The following is a 21,612-nucleotide window of genomic DNA, read 5'->3' on the forward strand; positions in this document are numbered from 1 at the left end:
AGTCCCCTTAGAGACACCCACATAGAGAAAAATGCATTGATTTCAAGGGACGCCTTACCTGCTAGTATCAAAGCAATATTCCTGGGGAGAAGAAGACAGGACAGCAGACCCTATATGGTCAACGTTTATTCTATTGAGATCCAGTCTCTCTCTTTGTGACACAGGAATCTGAGTGTAGTCAAAGGGAAATACCCTAGTACCTATACGTTCAGTAACTGACCCTCACATACAATGCACAATTATTATTCTAGAGTGATGTTTTCACTGGTATTTTGGGTAAAGAAAAATTGGCTGTGCCTAACTTTACTTTATTGAATTCCAGCCTATTTCTTTGTGACAGAGGGTCTAAGTGTAGTCAAAGGAAAAGTTTGATATGTCCACCAATCGATCCAAATAAACAATAAGAAATTATATTTTCTAGATACATATTTTGGAAGTAATTAATGTGCAATCACTATTGTCTCCTTCTAAAGGGTATGCACCCATGCACCTTAATGTACATCCCCCATGTCTTGGGCCATGGTCAGCGGACTCGATAATTCTCGCCTCGGTGCCTACTCCAGCCATGGGTCCCACTCAGCAACTCTGGGCAATAGCTTGCTTAATCTCTACTAACAGCCCCATCAGCGCCGAGGATGCTTGTCTTCACCTTGGAGATGCCCAAGAGGGACCATCTCACAGGGAAAGTAAGGATGGGTTCCCCAGCGGTATACAGCGTCGGGACGCCCCTTTGCTGGGGCAGCTGTGCGCTTTACAAGTATACAACATTTAACATTTAACATTCTAGGTGGAAGCTTTAATCCCCTCCATTTGCTAATTAACCAATGCAGCCATTTAAATACAAACAAGCATTTATCCTCATAGGATCCTGACAATAGGACATTCATTGGCATAACTAAGAATGGAGTCATACCAGGTGTTTGTTGTATTTTGATTATTGCATACATCTAAGGTGATTCATTACTGACTCGGTGATATATGATACATTGTGGGTACCCACCATGCTTGCGCAACTTACTGTTCCATCGTAGACATCCTTTTCACCAGCTCTTAAAACTGTAACTGCTTTAAAGAAAAGGGCAATAAAAGAGATGGGGCATACACAACATTAAACTAGTCATATGCTGGTTGATGTCTACTAATGACCCAGTACATTTATCACTGTTTCACACACGTCTAGATCGTATTGAAGCCACTTCATCATACTCAATCATAAGTGTGCATTGTGGTTACACTGAGATAATGGCACACTGGCTTGTTCACCATCCCCCGTCTGCGACCACAATCTTATTGGAACTTCATTTAATCAATTAATCAATTCTCAAAAAGTATTATTAAATCTTGAAGGTCAGGTGCTACTTTGGATGAATCTTTTTGTAATTCACCTCTTGTGAAGGCTTTTCTGAGATAGATAGAGTTTGGATCTCTACTGATTCACAGTAAAAAAGAAAATGAAACCTGTGTGATTTTAAGGAAATAGTGAATCTGCAAACAACTGATTGGCTCTCTCCCTCTCACCAATGACTGATGCATTGAAGGACACAGTAAAACTTAGGCATGTGCCACTATTTCAAAATAGCGATTACATTTTGCCCTCATGTTTTTCTCGTAACAGATGTAATGCATGAATTTCATGGAGTAGGCCTTTGCAAGGTCTCTTTCTTTTACATGTAAGTTTTTTTCCACTCTTGTCTCCCTCCTACATTTGGATAGTGGCTTTCTCTTCTTTGATTCATTTAATGTTAAAGGAGAACTGGATTCAGTAAGCACCCAAGAATCCCAGGAGTAGTCACCACTCATATTTAAAATCCCTGTTTAAAATCCCTATAGCCCCTCGTTCCTTTGGGTGAGGGGGCATTGAGCAGAGTCCAGGCGCGTCAATAACCTAAGCATGAACTTAGCCTATGGTTGCCATCCCTTGCCCAGGAAAGATGTTCTGGGCTCAGCCCCATATCAAGTAATCAGGGGTGAATGGGTCACTTGTCCTGTTTTTACCAGGGTCTGGGGTTCTTACCGTCTAAAAAACCCTCATTCACATAGTACTCGTAGTAGCGGTATATCTTGGTTGTCCACTTTTGTTTCTTACATGAAAAGCATCATCATTGGGTCTTATATGTGCTTTCCTCCACCAGGAGAGAGACCAACTGGTTGTTGGCCGTAGTGATCAGGGATGGTGATCAGGAGTAGTGAGGGTGAGAGTGGAGTGAGCTAAAATTACCATCTTGCCCCTGGTTTAAATTTATTTAGTCAGGGGCAAGATTAAAAAGAATTGTGGTGCATGACTAGAAGGGCTACTGTTCTATAGCACCTGTGTCAGGAAATAGGTGGTCAAGCGGTCAACATGTTTCAGCCCTGTGGTTGCCCAGTCGGGTCGGAAATCTTTCTTCTGGACTGGATTGGCAGGTCACATTTTGTGTCCTGCGAAGGTAAGTAGTTGCACTTTCCCTTTCTTCTTAGGGCGTCAAGAAGTGCGCTGAACTGTTATGGGTCAGTTGTACCTATAACTCTTAATTAAAGGCTCGGTGGCTCCCTCTGAGGGCGTGCGGAGCGAGCATACTTCAGTGAGAAGTCTTGTGCTGCTCAAGTCATCTCCGTCTGACTTACTCCGGACCCATATCGCCACGCATAATGTACCTCCACGTTTCAAGCTCACACTCCTCACTGGTTGCTCAGAGACTTCTAATGTAGGTAGAGAGTCTGGAAAGTGAAAAGAACAGAGCTCCCAGCTCAGCCTTATCTGGTCCTTAGATGGCTGCAGATATTACCACCCAAAGTCTCTCTCCTGTGCAAGGCTAAAGTATGTCCCTGCAGTTATAAGCGTAGGGACCTCTCTCCACAAGATGACACGCAATAAATAGGTGTCTGGCTGGCAGTTGTCGAAAGGTGAATCTGAGACTGTTAGTCCTTCCATGCCATCACTCCCTCTCTTTAGGCCAGTGCTTAATTTGTAAACGGAATCACTGCCAGGGCTCTCGTCAGCAGGCCACTGCAGCTTGCACCACACATTTGCCCCTGCCAGCATTGCCAATGATAGTAACAACGCAACTACTAAACATCACACCCTAAAAAGTGTGAAAACTCAACTTTTTTCAGGTCCCCAAAGCTGTAAGAATGGCTTGGGTGGCAGGTAACAGTCATTTTTAATGTATATTGAATTATTAATTAACAGTTGTTGTGGTCATTTCTAAATTCGCTAGACAGTGCCACCTTTTGGCAGACTGTCGTGAGTGCCAGTGTTGACAATTTAGTACCGGTGCCGAGCACGGGAAACCACAGATTCAAATTAAGCACTGTTCTTCTGCACATGGCTGCATTCGAAAGGCCTGTATGAACTATGTAATGGAGGTAGCAGGTAAACATTCCGGCTAATGGACTGGCATTCAGGCAAAGTGGAACAGCAATTTCCTCTTGCTACAAGGCATCTGCGATTGCGCAACTGAAGTATATTACAACTTCACTCGTTCTGGGGAGTGGCGGGCAGCTGTTCATCATTGCGACTAGCTCTGTTGTACCTACTACTATTCCAGAAGACAGCTGTCAGGTGGTACTTGTCAGTAACCACATTATTTCTGGGGGTGAGGACATTAAAACACAGTTACAAATCTGTTTGGCTGAACGCCTCTTTCTCTGATCCTTCTAATCGTGCTGAATACCTGTTAGATATCTTGGCGGTAACCACCACAGTTAATTGACTTCAATGTAAATACGGCACTGACATTAGTTAGGGTCACTTACACGCTCTGGTCGGAATCAGACCCTACACTGTTCATATCGAGGGGTTGACTATCGCCCTGATACTCAAAGTGGGACGTTATCCATACAAGATTCTCTCTGCTCTGATGATGTTCCTATGTATGGAACGAAACGCGTTGGCTGTTGTCCTGTTGTTTTAACACAAAGAAGAATAAAAGACTTGAAAATATCCTATTGGTTACTGTGACTTCACCCCTGGTGCTATCTCCATTCTTCTTCAACTCGTGTCTCTGGATTACCAGTGGGACCAAACTGCACCGGGTCTCGGAGGCTATTGGCACAGGACATTAATATTTTGTGGACACTGTGATTGAGGTGCTAAACGTATGTATAGTCAGCTGCAGTTTCAATACAATTTAGCATTGCCAATGATAGTAACAACACAGCTACTAAACATCACACCCTAGAAAGTGTGAAAATTCAAAAAATTTCAGGTCCCCAAAGCTATAAGGATGGTTTGGGCGGCAGGTAACAGTAATTTTTAATGTATATTGGATTAATAATTAACAGTTGTTGTGGTCATTTCTAAATTAGCCAGACAGTGCCACCTTTTGGCACACTGTCGTGAGTGCCAGTGTTGACAATTTAGTACCGGTGCTGAGCACCGGAAACCACTGACGCAAATTAAGCACTGCTCTTGGCTGGTCTTCAAATGCATGGCTGCATTCGAAAGGCCCAGTCCGAACTCTGTAATGCAAGTAGCAGGTAAACATTCCAGCTAATGGACTGGCATTCAGGCAAAGTGGAAAGCAATTTCCTCAAAGAAGTCTCGACTTATCTCATTTGTAAATTAAATTGAAAGATATGCTTGATTGATACCTGTGAACATTTTTATTGAAGGTCATTTAATTAAATATAGCGTGATAAGACATTAATAGTTGATGTGTGTACTCTTACTGCACTCACAATTTACCTCTCCTTTATATTTTGCCTTTTCCTTTGTCAAGTGCCATGCTTTGCTTTCTAATTGCTTCACTCCTTTTCTTAAGTGCCTTGTAGTTCAGTTTAATTATCTTGATTTTCTTAATTAATCCCTCACTCCTCTCGGTAAGTATCCAATACCTGTTTTTACTACTCAGCTTGTGTTAAAATTTCAGACACTCCTTGAGTCTAGTTCCTTAATGACTTACAGTTGTCCTTATCTTCTTCATTATGATAACCCATTCTTTCATTGTCCACCAGAGCTCAAAGAAATGATCAACGTATGATGATAAGCATCGATTACAAAGATATACTGATGTTAGGGCAAAACAGCAACAATGTATTTATCCTATATACAGGCTTAGGCCTTTTCATTACACATGAAACACTGCAGAGGTTACAAAAGACTAATCTAATTGGGCATTTTGTTTAGACACTGTGGTCACACTGCATAAGTGGATCTCCCTGCCCACCCACTTCCTAGTGTTAATTGGTGGGGAATCCCACGGACACTATATTCCTATTGATAGCAGCATCTAGTGTTCACCTCTAAGGTATGTATAGCAGGCACTTTGCACCATCCAATGGTAGGTAGTATTACTGGCAGGTGGCACGGATTCTGACTGATTAAGTCTCACTCACTGTAAGGTCGGGTAAAATGGTTTTGAGTGCTAACTCCCATTGTCCCCTTTTAAAATAAAGTCTGCTCTTGCGATGTTAGGGGTAAGAGGCCAGAGTCCTAGTGAAATATTAGTCTGGGGGTGAACGCGACACTAGATGTCCGGGCTCAGGGAGGTCAGCGGTGGCTCCTCCGTTATGGCGGAGTAGCGTCGCTCCCCCGCAAGCAGATGGAAAACTAGAAAAATAAAATGATAATCACACAAGTTAATTATCATTTTGTTTTTCTTTACAGGGCTGAGTCTTGGGGGTGGGGCCACTGTGATGACAGGCATGGAGGAGGAGTGGTTGGCACTACTGAAAGTGCACATGTGGGTTTGGATGCTGTCTTAGGTCAGCCAAACCAACATTCGCCCTGAGATGTCTCCAACCTGAGCTGTGCTGCTGGGTTCGAGGCACGGGCTCCCAGTCTCTCTGGGAGTGCAAATCCAGCCTGCTCAGGCCAATCCCTGTGCTTCTCTCATACTGCCAGCAGCATGAGAGCAACGTCTGGATTGGCCATAGGGGAGTCTGGGATCCAGTGTTGCAGTTGAGCCAGAGGAGCAGAAGAGTGGTGAGGCAGCGTTCAACAGGTAAGTTATTTTTGTTGTTATTGCCGTACTGAACAAACTAGGGTGGGGGGGGGGCAACAGGGAATTTAGAGACCTAGCAGTGGCATATTCCCTAAAGAACTGAAAAACACAATCGATGTCACTGGGTCTAAACAACAAAAAAGTGTGGTACTTCTAAAAATATGTGAGTGAACTTACATCTGAATAAGTTGTAAGATTAGGTGGGCACCTTGTGATCCCTAACAGGGTACCCATCAGTCACCACTCGGAACCGCCCTTCATCATTTGGGATTCCTGTATTGCCATATGTTAGGAACAGCAAGGGTTTCACAATGGAGGTAAGATGTGAACACCTCTGATAAACCTAATGCTGTCCTATATGGTGGGAGTCTCACAGGCTATACGTTAGCTGGACAAAAAAGAGGGTGACTGGTGTGCAGTGCATGTGAAGAAAGTGCTAAGTGAAACTAAAATTGGGTGAGGGAGCAGAAAATACCTTTATTCTATGTTTTGCTCGCTCCTCCAATGTTAAAAAGCAGTGAAGGTAAATTGAACAAATATTTACCCAGATGTAATGGTCAACATGTTTCTGCAAATATGGGGACTACAGAGTCCGTTGCATTCATCAGGACCTTATTAAAAGCTACTGCAAAATTATTATGTGAAAAGTGAGGTAAAGAAAAAGTGACTACAATTATCAATCTGCGACATGAATAAAGATCACCTGGATCCCTAGGTTTCGTCTGTTTTCGCAGTCGTTGTATGTCACTGGTGGAAAAAGACACAGACATAAAAAAGAAGAGTAACCACATTAATTTGTAAACAGTTAGAATGTGTTTAGTACATATATAACCACAATTGATTTTGTCAAAAACACTTTGGTTTTCAGTTTTTTTACCACGTGAAGATGCTTTAAATTCTTTCATGGGAGAATATATACTTCATCTTACCATTATGATCGAAGTAGAAGGCTGCACCTCGCCTGGCAACGGCTCAGGATACGAGGGAAGCACCGCTCTATAAAAAGGAAGCAAAGAGCAAAAATGTCATCGCTCCCTAGGTTTGTCTGAAGATTGGGTACGCATCGGCACAGCGGCAAGAAGCAATGTTGTTTAAAGTAAACATTTGGCACCTAGACGGTGACTCCGTGTGCCTCACGTTGCTCGGTGATGTTTGTTAAGAGTAAATCAATACAGGGGAGCACTCGTCATTTTCACCTGCCTGAAAGGAGTTTTAAATGCAACACAAGCGGGACGCAATAGCGAGTCTAGTATGCCCCGCGTACAAAGCTAACAGGCAACTCGTTAGCGAGTCAGCACTCGTCATTTTCACCCGCCTGAAAGGAGTTTTGAATGCAACACAAGCGGGACGCAATAGCGAGTCTAGTATGCCCCGCGTACAAAGCTAACAGACAACTCGTTAGCGAGTCAGCGATATGGCGCTTAAAAGATGAAAAGGAGAGGAACGCCAATTCCTCGAGGTGCTTACCTATCCGTCGGTACTTCGCCGCCTTCCTCTGAACCGATGGGGAGGCAACGAAGTACTGCAGACACACGGGTTAAGAGCATGTTAGAGATTGGTCCGGGGCCGGTCAGGTGGTATCGGCGGACCAATCAGTACGCTCCAACTGTCAAAGATTGGAAAGACAGCTTACACGAGCCATGATTGGTTGGCGGAGAATCACGTGATCGGGACTTTAGTCTGTATTGAGTATATTCATAGGTTAAGCCCTGGTTGCCATGGGACTCCTACTTGTTTATCTTGTCAATAAGGAGGAACTACGAGTGTTACCTGTTCAAGGGGACTTTGGAGCAGTGACCCTCGTAAAATATATTGAGATATTTCCCAATGTTTAATATTGTTTGCGCATGTGTTTAACGTATCATGTATGAGAAATCCTCGAGTGTCACAAAATAGCGCATAGTGAGCCTGCAAGAATGTACTCAGTAGGATGTTGAAAAACTTGCTATGCATCAGTGTTGTTAGTAGTTTCACAGGAAGAGCTACTCTGAAATGCACAGTCTTGAGGTGTCTTGACCAGTATCGGTTGATGAATATTTATGACTAAGGTCACGGAGTTAAAGAGTAGACCAAGGAATCTCATCGTTGAGTCCACTCCGGTTTGTGCCCAGCTTGAATACCCATTTTTGTTCCTTACGCATGAGAAAGTTGGTATGGTCAGTTACATGCGGAGGAATATAGGGCTGTTCAAGGACAGTCCACACAAAGGCAGTAGGATCATGTTGTTTTTCTATAAAGTGATTCGTCAACTTTGTAGCTTGTCTTTTTCGACGAATCGTACTTTTATGTTCGGAGATTCGGATTTTTACTTTCCGAGTAGTCATTCCGACATATTTGAGACCACAAGGACAAGTGATCAAGTAAATTAGATTATCACTATTGCAGTTCGTGAATTTTGTTTGTCTCCATGGTCTGTTGGTGCCAATGTCGACCTCGATAGATTTAATTGTTTGGGGGCAAGCTTGGCATGATCCACACGGATGGTGGCCTGTTACAGGTGGTAGGTTCCAGATAGTTCCAAGAGCCCTGGGTATGGTGTTCCGTGGTCTTGTATGAACAATGCGGTCTCTCAAGTTCGGACTTCTCTTGAAGGAAAACAGGGGTTTCTCAATGGTTTCTTTTCCTGAATTGAGAATTGACCAGTGTTTTTTTATTATTTTCTGGATGTCATTTGATGAGGTACCAAACGTGGTGACACATGTAAGTCTGTTCAATGTAGTTTTTTCCACTGGTGGTTCGAGGAGAGCCAGTCTGTTGTTATTGCCGGCTCGTTTCATTGATCTTCTAACCAGTTTTGGTGGATATTTTCTGCTTACCAATTGTTGTTGTAAGGCTCTAGAATGTGTCACGTAGCCTTCTTTGGTCGAACAATTCCTCTGTATTCTCAAAAATTGTCCATAAGGCAGATTCTCTTTGAGAGATCTAGGATGGTGGCTGTCAAAGCAGAGTAAAGAGTTTTTGGCCATCGGTTTTTTGTAAAGTTCTGATTGCAAGCCTTCTGGGGTGGAAAAAATCTTAAGGTCCAGGAATGCAATGGCAGTTTTACTCACTTCCACAGTGAATCGCAGGAAATTATTCCTGCTGTTTAGCCAGTGATGAAATATCATAAGGTCTTCAAGCGTTCCTCTCCAGATTACCAATATATCATCGATATATCGCTTCCATATGATTATGGAAGTGATATATGGATTGGTGTCATTCAAAATGTGTTCTTGTTCAAAATGATGAACGTAAAGGTTCGCCAAGATGGGGGCGAAAACGCTCCCCATACTGGTACCAGACGTTTGAAGATACACTGTTTCCTCGAATCTGAAAAAGTTTCTTTTCATGGCTATGGTCGCACAGTCCATGATGAAACTGACAGGTGTTATGCTGTTCAGATCCCTTGCCCTCAAGAGAGAAGAGATGACTTCTAGGGTCTCATCTTGGGGTATAGATGTATACAGCGACTCCACGTCGAATGAAACTAGATGGTCAGTCTCTACATTGAATTCAATTTCTGGAAGGAGGCGTAACACATCTGTTGTGTCTCTGAGATAGGTGGGCATCTCTAATACCATTGGGCGTAAAAAATTATCCACAAAGGTGGAAAGCGGTTCTAACGCGGATCCAATGCCCGAGATTATTGGCCGTCCGGGTGGAGGCCTCTGCTCTTTATGCACCTTGGGGAGGCAGTAAAAGTAGGGCATTACCGGATGTTCCGTGCATAGAAAGGTAGCTTCATTTCGAGTGACCCAGCCTTCTGTCAGCGCTTCTTCAACCATTCCTTTAATCAGCCTTTGTATGTCTGGTGTCGGATCTTGTTCCAAGGGACAGTAGGCTTCTCTGGAAGCGATATATCGATGATATATTGGTAATCTGGAGAGGAACGCTTGAAGACCTTATGATATTTCATCACTGGCTAAACAGCAGGAATAATTTCCTGCGATTCACTGTGGAAGTGAGTAAAACTGCCATTGCATTCCTGGACCTTAAGATTTTTTCCACCCCAGAAGGCTTGCAATCAGAACTTTACAAAAAACCGATGGCCAAAAACTCTTTACTCTGCTTTGACAGCCACCATCCTAGATCTCTCAAAGAGAATCTGCCTTATGGACAATTTTTGAGAATACAGAGGAATTGTTCGACCAAAGAAGGCTACTTGACACATTCTAGAGCCTTACAACAACAATTGGTAAGCAGAAAATATCCACCAAAACTGGTTAGAAGATCAATTAAACGAGCCGGCAATAACAACAGACTGGCTCTCCTCGAACCACCAGTGGAAAAAACTACATTGAACAGACTTACATGTGTCACCACGTTTGGTACCTCATCAAATGACATCCAGAAAATAATAAAAAAACACTGGTCAATTCTCAATTCAGGAAAAGAAACCATTGAGAAACCCCTGTTTTCCTTCAAGAGAGGTCCGAACTTGAGAGACCGCATTGTTCATACAAGACCACGGAACACCATACCCAGGGCTCTTGGAACTATCTGGAACCTACCACCTGTAACAGGCCACCATCCGTGTGGATCATGCCAAGCTTGCCCCCAAACAATTAAATCTATCGAGGTCGACATTGGCACCAACAGACCATGAAGACAAACAAAATTCACGAACTGCAATAGTGATAATCTAATTTACTTGATCACTTGTCCTTGTGGTCTCAAATATGTCGGAATGACTACTCGGAAAGTAAAAATCCGAATCTCCGAACATAAAAGTACGATTCGTCGAAAAAGACAAGCTACAAAGTTGACGAATCACTTTATAGAAAAACAACATGATCCTACTGCCTTTGTGTGGACTGTCCTTGAACAGCCCTATATTCCTCCGCATGTAACTGACCATACCAACTTTCTCATGCGTAAGGAACAAAAATGGGTATTCAAGCTGGGCACAAACCGGAGTGGACTCAACGATGAGATTCCTTGGTCTACTCTTTAACTCCGTGACCTTAGTCATAAATATTCATCAACCGATACTGGTCAAGACACCTCAAGACTGTGCATTTCAGAGTAGCTCTTCCTGTGAAACTACTAACAACACTGATGCATAGCAAGTTTTTCAACATCCTACTGAGTACATTCTTGCAGGCTCACTATGCGCTATTTTGTGACACTCGATGATTTCTCATACATGATACGTTAAACACATGCGCAAACAATATTAAACATTGGGAAATATCTCAATATATTTTACGAGGGTCACTGCTCCAAAGTCCCCTTGAACAGGTAACACTCGTAGTTCCTCCTTATTGACAAGATAAACAAGTAGGAGTCCCATGGCAACCAGGGCTTAACCTATGAATATACTCAATACAGACTAAAGTCCCGATCACGTGATTCTCCGCCAACCAATCATGGCTCGTGTAAGCTGTCTTTCCAATCTTTGACAGTTGGAGCGTACTGATTGGTCCGCCGATACCACCTGACCGGCCCCGGACCAATCTCTAACATGCTCTTAACCCGTGTGTCTGCAGTACTTCGTTGCCTCCCCATCGGTTCAGAGGAAGGCGGCGAAGTGCCGACGGATAGGTAAGCACCTCGAGGAATTGGCGTTCCTCTCCTTTTCATCTTTTAAGCGCCATATCGCTGACTCGCTGACGAGTTGTCTGTTAGCTTTGTACGCGGGGCATACTAGACTCGCTATTGCGTCCCGCTTGTGTTGCATTCAAAACTCCTTTCAGGCGGGTGAAAATGACGAGTGCTGACTCGCTAACGAGTTGCCTGTTAGCTTTGTACGTAATAGTCTTCAAAGAATTAAAGTAAACGCTGCAATTCTTAAAGCAAGTGTTCATGCTATTTTTTCATGTACATTTCAACAATTGTTGTTTTCTAGAAAATAGCTGCTCAGCATAGGCAGGTGTGTTGTTTTCCTAGCTTTGTACGTGGGGCATACTAGACTCGCTATTGCGTCCCGCTTGTGTTGCATTTAAAACTCCTTTCAGGCAGGTGAAAATGACGAATGCTCCCCTGTATTGATTTACTCTTAACAAACATCACCGAGCAACGTGAGGCACACGGAGTCACCGTCTAGGTGCCAAATGTTTACTTTAAACAACATTGCTTCTTGACGCTGTGCCGATGCGTACCCAATCTTCAGACAAACCTAGGGAGCGATGACATTTTTGCTCTTTGCTTCCTTTTTATAGAGCGGTGCTTCCCTCGTATCCTGAGCCGTTGCCAGGCGAGGTGCAGCCTTCTACTTCGATCATAATGGTAAGATGAAGTATATATTCTCCCATGAAAGAATTTAAAGCATCTTCACGTGGTAAAAAAACTGAAAACCAAAGTGTTTTTGACAAAATCAATTGTGGTTATATATGTACTAAACACATTCTAACTGTTTACAAATTAATGTGGTTACTCTTCTTTTTTATGTCTGTGTCTTTTTCCACCAGTGACATACAACGACTGCGAAAACAGACGAAACCTAGGGATCCAGGTGATCTTTATTCATGTCGCAGATTGATAATTGTAGTCACTTTTTCTTTACCTCACTTTTCACATAATAATTTTGCAGTAGCTTTTAATAAGGTCCTGATGAATGCAACGGACTCTGTAGTCCCCATATTTGCAGAAACATGTTGACCATTACATCTGGGTAAATATTTGTTCAATTTACCTTCACTGCTTTTTAACATTGGAGGAGCGAGCAAAACATAGAATAAAGGTATTTTCTGCTCCCTCACCCAATTTTAGTTTCACTTAGCACTTTCTTCACATGCACTGCACACCAGTCACCCTCTTTTTTGTCCAGCTAACGTATAGCCTGTGAGACTCCCACCATATAGGACAGCATTAGGTTTATCAGAGGTGTGCACATCTTACCTCCATTGTGAAACCCTTGCTGTTCCTAACATATGGCAATACAGGAATCCCAAATGATGAAGGGCGGTTCCGAGTGGTGACTGATGGGTACCCTGTTAGTTATTACCGTACTCCCAAGTCCCCCGCCCACCATTTTTCCCTGATAGCAACTGCTACTGAGAGAGGTGTACCTCTCTTATTCTCTGTGCATGTGTCTGTGGGTTGGGGAGCACACCATGGTCCGTTTTCCATCTGTGCTGTCACAAGGCAGCTGGGAGAAATGCAGTTCCCGGCTTCAAAGCAGGCAGTATAAAAGGCAAATTGGCTTGCCACATGGGCTTAAACTAATATGCAGACATATCAGTACCAAGTGCTAGTAGACCACATGAGGAGCAGGGTACCGGTTAGAAAAAAAGAAAGAAGCGAAAAGAGTGCATTGCACTTGGAAAATAAAAGGAGCATGGCTCACTGCAGCATCAAGCGAATCACCATGGTTCTGGTGGAATGCCCCATAAGGCATGCCAAGAAAATTCTGCATATTTGGTGCAGTGCTCCAAGGAGGCAGAGTACTATGGCGAAAAGTTGTCTGTATTGGGGTGCCACATAGCAGTAGCATTACAACCTTCCATAAGTAGAGAAGAGCATTATTTAGAATTTGAAAGTGCCGTCCTACATATCTGGGATACCAGAATTTATGACTCCCAGAAGAATTTAGACTTGAGCACTAATTATAAAAAACCCACATTATGATTGTTGGACTAAGGCAAACTAAGAAGAGGAAATATATTTTAGAACATTGTGAAATCACCAGGGTGGATGCCTTTATATCTCTGGGTGTTGTATTTGATGGTAAGGGGTCATGGACTCTGCTTCTTGTTGTGAAAAGAAACTTGATGGCCAGTACTGTATGAGCACATTTTGAATTCACCTAATAAATGGGTAACAAGCCCATGAAGGCGCTTATTAAAATTTACCCAACTAAATGTATTTCAACAGTAAGTTTTGGTAGTGACATTTGGGGTTACATAGATGCGCATGTGTATGAATGTTGTTGGAAGTTGTTAGACACACAAGGCTAGGATAAAGTCCCATCAGACCACCCTGTCGGTGGATTTTACGTCATGTGGGGCTTGTTGATCAGTCATTCCCACACTCAGCCATATAGTGCTGTAGTGGAAACGAATGTCAGTGATCCAGCCATGATAGTTTGTCATGAAGTGGACTAAGTAAAGTGCAGTGCTCTAAGATATTATGGTGAATTAAAAATGGCTACGCTGCCCCAGAGAGAAGGTGCATGCTGGAGTCAGTGTGTCAATAGTTAAAAACAACGCCGGGTAAGAAAATTGTACTACCCTATGGCGTTTGTGAAAATCGGTCGACATGTTTCTGCTTACGGGGCAATTCCCCAGCTTTCTTCAGGACCTCAGGTTTATATTCGCTACTGCCACTGTAACCACAAGTGATGTTTAGTGATTAACACTTAAATAAGTTTCCTAGTAGACAGAACAAATACATATCTACCAGGAACTGAAACGCTTAAACGTCCACTGGCGGAGGAAAAGTATATCTTCTTCCCAGCTTTATGTGGGTGAAGGCCTCACCTCACCCGGCACCCGCTCGGGAGCATGAGGCCCCGCTCTTTATAAATCTTCACCACCACCTCTGGGCTCTGAATCTTCACATTATTGCACCTGCTTAGGGTGCTTCTGACATCCTTCAAGAGTTCCCACGCCGGTGCCTCAGACTTCTTTTCTATCTCCATTATCAGGGCCTTGAGAGAGGTGATTTGATTGGACAGCTTGGTGATATTTGCACTTTCTATCATAGTCATTTTCTTCTCCATCTCCTCCAGTCTTCTGTGCAGTGCTTGCTCATTTTCTTTCAGAAGCTGCCGTAGCTTTTCAAATTCAGATTCAATTTTATTCTTCTCAGTTCTTAGCTTGTTCTTCATGGTTTTATACTGTTCCACCTCCTTGAGTTTAGACTCCAGAAAATATCCCTCCTGTTTCTTCAGGACAAGCAGCCACTCTTGAAGTTTCACCTTGTGCTCCTCTGCAGCCTCCTCTACAGGACTTGCTGAGTGAGTTTTATGCTCCTTGGACTCCCGGCAGACCCAGCATATCATCCTCTGATCCTCTGCACAGAACAGCCTCAGTTTCTCTTCATGTTTCTCACACAGATTCTCCTCCGGGGGCTTCACGGGGGGCAGATGAAGCTGTTTAGCAATTTCCGCCACGTTCCCAAGTTGCCTGTTGGGTCGGAGGCTTTTCCCAGAAGATATTTCCCTGCACTGTGGACAGGGGAAGTTTCCATCTCTTCCCTCCCAGCTCTGGGTGATGCAGGAGCGGCAGAAGTTGTGGCCACAATCGATCATCACCGGATCAGAAAAATATTCCAAACAGATGGAACAAGTGGCCTCTTCCTTGAGGCTCCCGAGCTGAGCTGCTGCCGCCATGATGCAGAAATGCAGGAAGTGAAGGTAAGTTTCAGTTTCTCTCTCACTGCACAAAGAGAGAGAAACTGAAACTTACCTTCACTTCCTGCATTTCTGCATCATGGCGGCAGCAGCTCAGCTCGGGAGCCTCAAGGAAGAGGCCACTTGTTCCATCTGTTTGGAATATTTTTCTGATCCGGTGATGATCGATTGTGGCCACAACTTCTGCCGCTCCTGCATCACCCAGAGCTGGGAGGGAAGAGATGGAAACTTCCCCTGTCCACAGTGCAGGGAAATATCTTCTGGGAAAAGCCTCCGACCCAACAGGCAACTTGGGAACGTGGCGGAAATTGCTAAACAGCTTCATCTGCCCCCCGTGAAGCCCCCGGAGGAGAATCTGTGTGAGAAACATGAAGAGAAACTGAGGCTGTTCTGTGCAGAGGATCAGAGGATGATATGCTGGGTCTGCCGGGAGTCCAAGGAGCATAAAACTCACTCAGCAAGTCCTGTAGAGGAGGCTGCAGAGGAGTACAAGGTGAAACTTCAAGAGTGGCTGCTTGTCCTGAAGAAACAGGAGGGATATTTTCTGGAGTCTAAACTCAAGGAGGTGGAACAGTATAAAACCATGAAGAACAAGCTAAGAACTGAGAAGAATAAAATTGAATCTGAATTTGAAAAGCTACGGCAGCTTCTGAAAGAAAATGAGCAAGCACTGCACAGAAGACTGGAGGAGATGGAGAAGAAAATGACTATGATAGAAAGTGCAAATATCACCAAGCTGTCCAATCAAATCACCTCTCTCAAGGCCCTGATAATGGAGATAGAAAAGAAGTCTGAGGCACCGGCGTGGGAACTCTTGAAGGATGTCAGAAGCACCCTAAGCAGGTGCAATAATGTGAAGATTCAGAGCCCAGAGGTGGTGGTGAAGATTTATAAAGAGCGGGGCCTCATGCTCCCGAGCGGGTGCCGGGTGAGGTGAGGCCTTCACCCACATAAAGCTGGGAAGAAGATATACTTTTCCTCCGCCAGTGGACGTTTAAGCGTTTCAGTTCCTGGTAGATATGTATTTGTTCTGTCTACTAGGAAACTTATTTAAGTGTTAATCACTAAACATCACTTGTGGTTACAGTGGCAGTAGCGAATATAAACCTGAGGTCCTGAAGAAAGCTGGGGAATTGCCCCGTAAGCAGAAACATGTCGACCGATTTTCACAAACGCCATAGGGTAGTACAATTTTCTTACCCGGCGTTGTTTTTAACTATTGACACACTGACTCCAGCATGCACCTTCTCTCTGGGGCAGCGTAGCCATTTTTAATTCACCATAATATCTTAGAGCACTGCACTTTACTTAGTCCACTTCATGACAAACTATCATGGCTGGATCACTGACATTCGTTTCCACTACAGCACTATATGGCTGAGTGTGGGAATGACTGATCAACAAGCCCCACATGACGTAAAATCCACCGACAGGGTGGTCTGATGGGACTTTATCCTAGCCTTGTGTGTCTAACAACTTCCAACAACATTCATACACATGCGCATCTTACTTTTTCAGAGTTAGTGTCATAGTGACACACCATCCCAAGACCTGGTCTGCTCTTGTTGGTGTTTCGTACTTGAGTAAGGGAATGAGTTGACAGGTCTATAAATATTCCCTTTGACCCTCCCCCCAATTGTGTTTTTTGGTTACATAGATGCCCCAGAATTGCAAGTAGTAGCAAATTTTTTAAGCATTTGTTATTCTTACCTCAATCCACACCCTCTCATAGCATACATGATGAATTAGGCATTGGATACATTTTTGACCAACTAGTGTTACGACCCATACTAAGATGGATTTCGATTTGGCTAAATACGGAGACCCGGCTCAACCAAGTAATTCTGAGAGATTGTATGAATCGGGAGTGGGCAAGAAAAATCCCTTAGTTAAAGTATATCAAATCAGCATTCACTGAAATGGGTCAGCTAGAATTATATGACTCCTCGGAATCTGTTGTGAGAGCCAATTTTACCAGGACGAAAAGGCAATTTATGTCAAATGTACCGAACAGTAATTTATTAAGTGTTGTTTCTGAGTGCGGAGTCTCTAGCCACAGATCCTTCACTCAATTTTGACTCCTCTGACTTCCAGCTTTGAAAGTCAGGTGCTAAAAAGGGTACTTGGTTCCCAGTTAAGGGTTCTTCAGTATAGAGGTCCCAGGACATCAATGAAGATAGCCCAGTTGTTACAAATGGGGCTCATTATCCCCATTTTGCCCTGCGACCCTTCAACTCCGATTAATGACAAATATTATCTCTAGTTTCTATATGCCTATACTACAACTGCTCTTTCTAAGTCTAGTAGATGACTATCAAAGAAGTAATTTACTCCATTTATTGATCCATGAAGGATATAAAGCTCTACTGACCCTCCTGGGATTCAAATGTGTGCCCTGCAGGTCATACACAAATGTCAGAATGGAACGCCAGGAAATTCTAAGAAGTTTCTGCATTCCTCCCATTTATATTAAAAACAAATCTTCTTGTGTTACTTCTATCCTTCTACAGACAAGCCTTGTTTCATGGCACTCAACTCCAGAAGGATGCTTCTGCTGGTTGGTACTTGCTTCTCCTGTTAAATGATACCTCTAAGAGAATGTACAGTGAGGACTGGGCAATGACCATAACATATTGGATAATAGGCAGAAAAAAGTTGGGAATTGAAACATGGTGTGGCATACATAGAGAAGGAGCTGCTAATAGATTTTATTGGATGATAAATCTGATCTTCTCAGTGATAGACTCAGTGATAGACTGTCCCTGTATAATGTTTTGGAAATGCCCGAATTACTGTTGGCCAAATTAGCAGCAGGACATATCTTTAAAATATGTAGTGGTTTGTCAAAGCTGGTGATGTTATTATAAGAACATCTGCCTGCCTGTGTACCAGATCTCTGCTATCCCCTTATCAAATATCTCTCACTGCATTGTTGATCTACTATTAACTGGAGTGTGTAAATTAACAAAGTTTTCTCAATAAATTTCCTTTAATTTTCGTGAATAATACCTGAATATCTATATTATGGGAGGTTTTGTGCATGTGGATTTTCACTTTAGAATTCAATCAATCAATCAATCAATCAGTGACACTTATAAAGCGCGCTACATACCCGTAGGGTCTCAAGGCGCTGGGGAGGGGGGGGTGCCGCTACTGCTCGAACAGCCAGGTCTTCAGCTTCTTCCTGAAGGATAGGTGGTCTTGGGTCAGGCGCAGGTCGGACGGGAGGGAGTTCCAGGTCTTGGCGGCCAGGTAGGAGAAGGACCTTCCTCCTGTGGTCGCTCTTCGGATGCGGGGGACGGCGGCGAGGGCGTGGTTGGCTGATCGGAGGTGGCGTTTGGGAGCGTAGAAGTTGACTCGGCTGTTGAGGTAGCTCGGGCCTTGGTCGTGTAGGGCTTTGTGTGCGTGGGTGAGGAGGCGGAAGGTGATTCTCTTGTTGATGGGGAGCCAGTGAAGGTCTCTCAGATGTCCGGAGATGTGGCTGGATCGTGGGATGTCGAGGACGAGTCTGGCTGAGGCGTTTTGGATCCGCTGGAGTCTCTTCTGGAGCTTGGCGGTGGTCCCGGCGTAGAGGGCGTTGCCGTAGTCCAGTCGGCTAGTGACGAGGGCCTGGGTGACGGTCTTCCTGGTCTCTGTGGGGATCCACCAGAAGATCTTCCGTAGCATGCGTAGGATGTTGAAGCATGCCGAGGAGACGCTGTTGACTTGCCTGGTCATGGAGAGGGAGGAGTCCAGGATGAAGCCCAGGTTTCGTGCATGGTCTGTCGGTTTGGGTGCGGTGCCCAGGGCGGGAGGCCACCAGGAGTCGTCCCAGGCGGAGGGTGAAGAGCCCAGGATGAGGACCTCCGTCTTGTCCGAGTTCAGTTTCAGGCGGCTGGTCGTCATCCACTCGGCTACCTCTTTCATCCCTTCGTGCAGGTTGGCTCTGGCAGCGGCGGGGTTGTTGGTCAGGGAGAGGATCAGCTGGGTGTCGTCGGCGTAGGAGATGATGCTGAGGTGGTGTTTGCGTACGATGGCCGCGAGGGGGCTCATGTAGACGTTGAAGAGGGTGGGGCTCAGTGATGATCCTTGGGGGACGCCGCAGATGACTTCGGAGGCCTCTGATTTGTACGGTGGTAGGCGGACTCGCTGTGTTCTTCCGTCGAGGAAGGAGATGATCCATTCCAGCGCCTTGTCCTGAATTCCGATGTTGCTGAGGCGCCGTATTAGGGTGCGGTGGCAGACCGTGTCGAATGCCGCGGAGAGGTCTAGGAGGATGAGGGCCGCTGTTTCTCCATTGTCCATCAGGGCTCGGATGTCATCGGTGGCGGCGATGAGGGCGGTCTCGGTGCTGTGTTTGGCTCTGAAGCCGGACTGTGAGGGGTCGAGGGATCCGTTCGTCTCGAGGAAGGCGGCCATCTGCTTGTTGACGGTCTTCTCGATGACTTTGGCTGGAAACGGGAGAAGCGAGATGGGGCGGTAGTTCTTGAGGTCGGCAGGGTCTGCTGTTGGTTTCTTGAGTAGAGCGCTGAGTTCGGCGTGTTTCCAGCTCTCGGGGAAGATGGCGGTGTCGAAGGATGTGTTGATGATGTCTCGCAGGTGGGGTGCGATGACAGCGTCGGCCTTGTTGAAGACGTGGTGAGGGCAGGGGTCGGTTGGTGATCCGGAGTGGATGGAGTTCATCGTGCGGATGGTGTCTTCTGTGCTGATCGGGGTCCAGGCGTGGAGGGTGGTGGTGGGGGGGGGTGGCTGGTCGGTCGTGGTGTGCGTTGGTTGGTTGTTGAAACTGCTGTGTATGTCCGTGATCTTGTTGTGGAAGTATGAGGCGAGGGAGTTGCAGAGGTCTTGCGATGGGGTGATGTCGTTGTTTCCTGCGCTGGGGTTGGAGAGCTCTTTCACGATGTTGAAGAGTTCCTTGCTGTTGTGTGCGTTGTTGTCCAACCGGTCCTTGAATGCTGTTTTCTTGGCGGCTCGGATCAGCTGGTGGTGTTTCCGGGTGGCCAGTTTGTAGGAGGTCCTGTTGTCCGGTGTCGGGTCCCTTTTCCAGACTTTCTCGAGGGCTCGGCAGTTCTTCTTGGAGCTCTTGAGTTCGTCGGTGAACCATGGGGCCTTCTTGCTGCCGGGTCTGCTGGGCGGGGTCCTCAGCGGGGCGAGTTCGTCCGCGCAGTTGCTGATCCATTTCGTGATGTTATCGGCGGCCTGGCTGGGGTTCGCTGAGCTGGCAGGAGGGTGTTGGCTCAGGGAGGTGACGAGCTGGTCTGCTGTGATCTTGTTCCAGCTTCTGCGGGCGGCCTGTTGCTGGTGTTGGTGGGTCGTCGTTCTCTTGAAGGTGAAGTGGACGCAGCTGTGGTCCGTCCATTGAAGCTCTGTGGCGTGGCTGAAGTTGATGTCTGTGCTGGATGAGAAGACGGCGTCGAGTGTGTGTCCGGCGAGGTGGGTGGGGGTGGACACCAGTTGCTTGAGTCCCAGGTTGGCGAGGTTGTCGAGCAGGGTGCTGGTGTTGCGGTCGTTGTTGTTCTCCAGGTGGAAGTTCAGGTCCCCCAGGAGGATGTAGTCAGCGGAGGGGAGGGCATGCGGGCTGACGAAGTCGGCGATGTCCTCGCTGAATTGCGTGCGTGGTCCAGGGGGTCGGTAGATCAGGGTGCCTCTGAGGGTGGTGTTCGGGTTGGTGTGGATCTGGAAATGCAGGTGTTCGGCGCTGGTCAGGGTGTTGTCGGTGCTGGTCGTGAGACGGATGGTGTTCCTGTGGATGATGGCGATGCCTCCTCCCATCTGGTTGGCGTTTCGGTCCCTCCGGACGATCTTGTAGCCCTCTGGGATAGCGATGGCGATGTCGGGAGCTGAAGAGGCGTTCATCCAGGTCTCTGTGAGGAAGGCAACGTCAGGGGCTGTGGCGTCTAGGAGGTTCCAGAGTTCGATGGCGTGTCTGTGGACGGAGCGGGTGTTGAGCAGGATGCACTTGAGGTGGGTGCTGCTGGAGTTCGACTTGGCGGGTGCTGGTGCGAGGCAGGTCCGGGTGCAGGAGAACTTGCAGGTGTGGCAGCTGAAGGGTCCGTGGGTGTGTCGTGGTGTGGCTTGATGGCATTCAGGGAGTCGGCCGGAGTTGAGAGCGATGAGGGTGGCGGCAGAGTACGTCAGGCGGGTCGGTCGGGGTCTTCGGGGGCCAGGGGTCCTGGCGCTGGTCGCGATCCGGTCGCGGACGGGCGCAGACGGGCTTACCTTTGGCGCGCCTTCGGCGCACAATCGGCGCGCCCGCTGCGCGTGACCGCTGCGCGTTCGCACGGTCGCCATATATGGCGAAGTGCTCGGGGGGGGCGGAGCAGCTGGGAGGCGGGAGCGGGGAGGGTCCAGAAGGCAAAAGGGGCGGGGCTTAGCGGCGGTGGCGGGAAGCGGGGAGGGAGGACGCAGGGGGCAAAACAGGCAAAACAACAGGCA

At 46.0% G+C, this 21,612-nt stretch overlaps 1 protein-coding gene and 2 pseudogenes across 1 annotated transcript in view; 2 read left to right on the forward strand and 1 right to left on the reverse strand.

Moving 5' to 3' along the window:
• Positions 1-21,612, forward strand: part of PLD5 (phospholipase D family member 5) — a gene marked incomplete at both ends in the record, with an annotated part of 589,545 nt that overhangs the window by 388,954 nt on the left and 178,979 nt on the right. The gene's annotated exons all lie outside the window — the stretch shown is intronic.
• On the reverse strand, positions 14,320-15,177 carry LOC147665067 (E3 ubiquitin-protein ligase TRIM39 pseudogene; annotated as a pseudogene).
• LOC147665068 (E3 ubiquitin-protein ligase TRIM39 pseudogene) lies at positions 15,278-16,135 on the forward strand (annotated as a pseudogene).

Source organism: Lissotriton vulgaris, unplaced genomic scaffold (genome assembly GCF_964263255.1).
Source record: "Lissotriton vulgaris unplaced genomic scaffold, aLisVul1.2 SCAFFOLD_1466, whole genome shotgun sequence".
Classification (NCBI taxonomy): Eukaryota; Metazoa; Chordata; class Amphibia; order Caudata; family Salamandridae; genus Lissotriton; species Lissotriton vulgaris.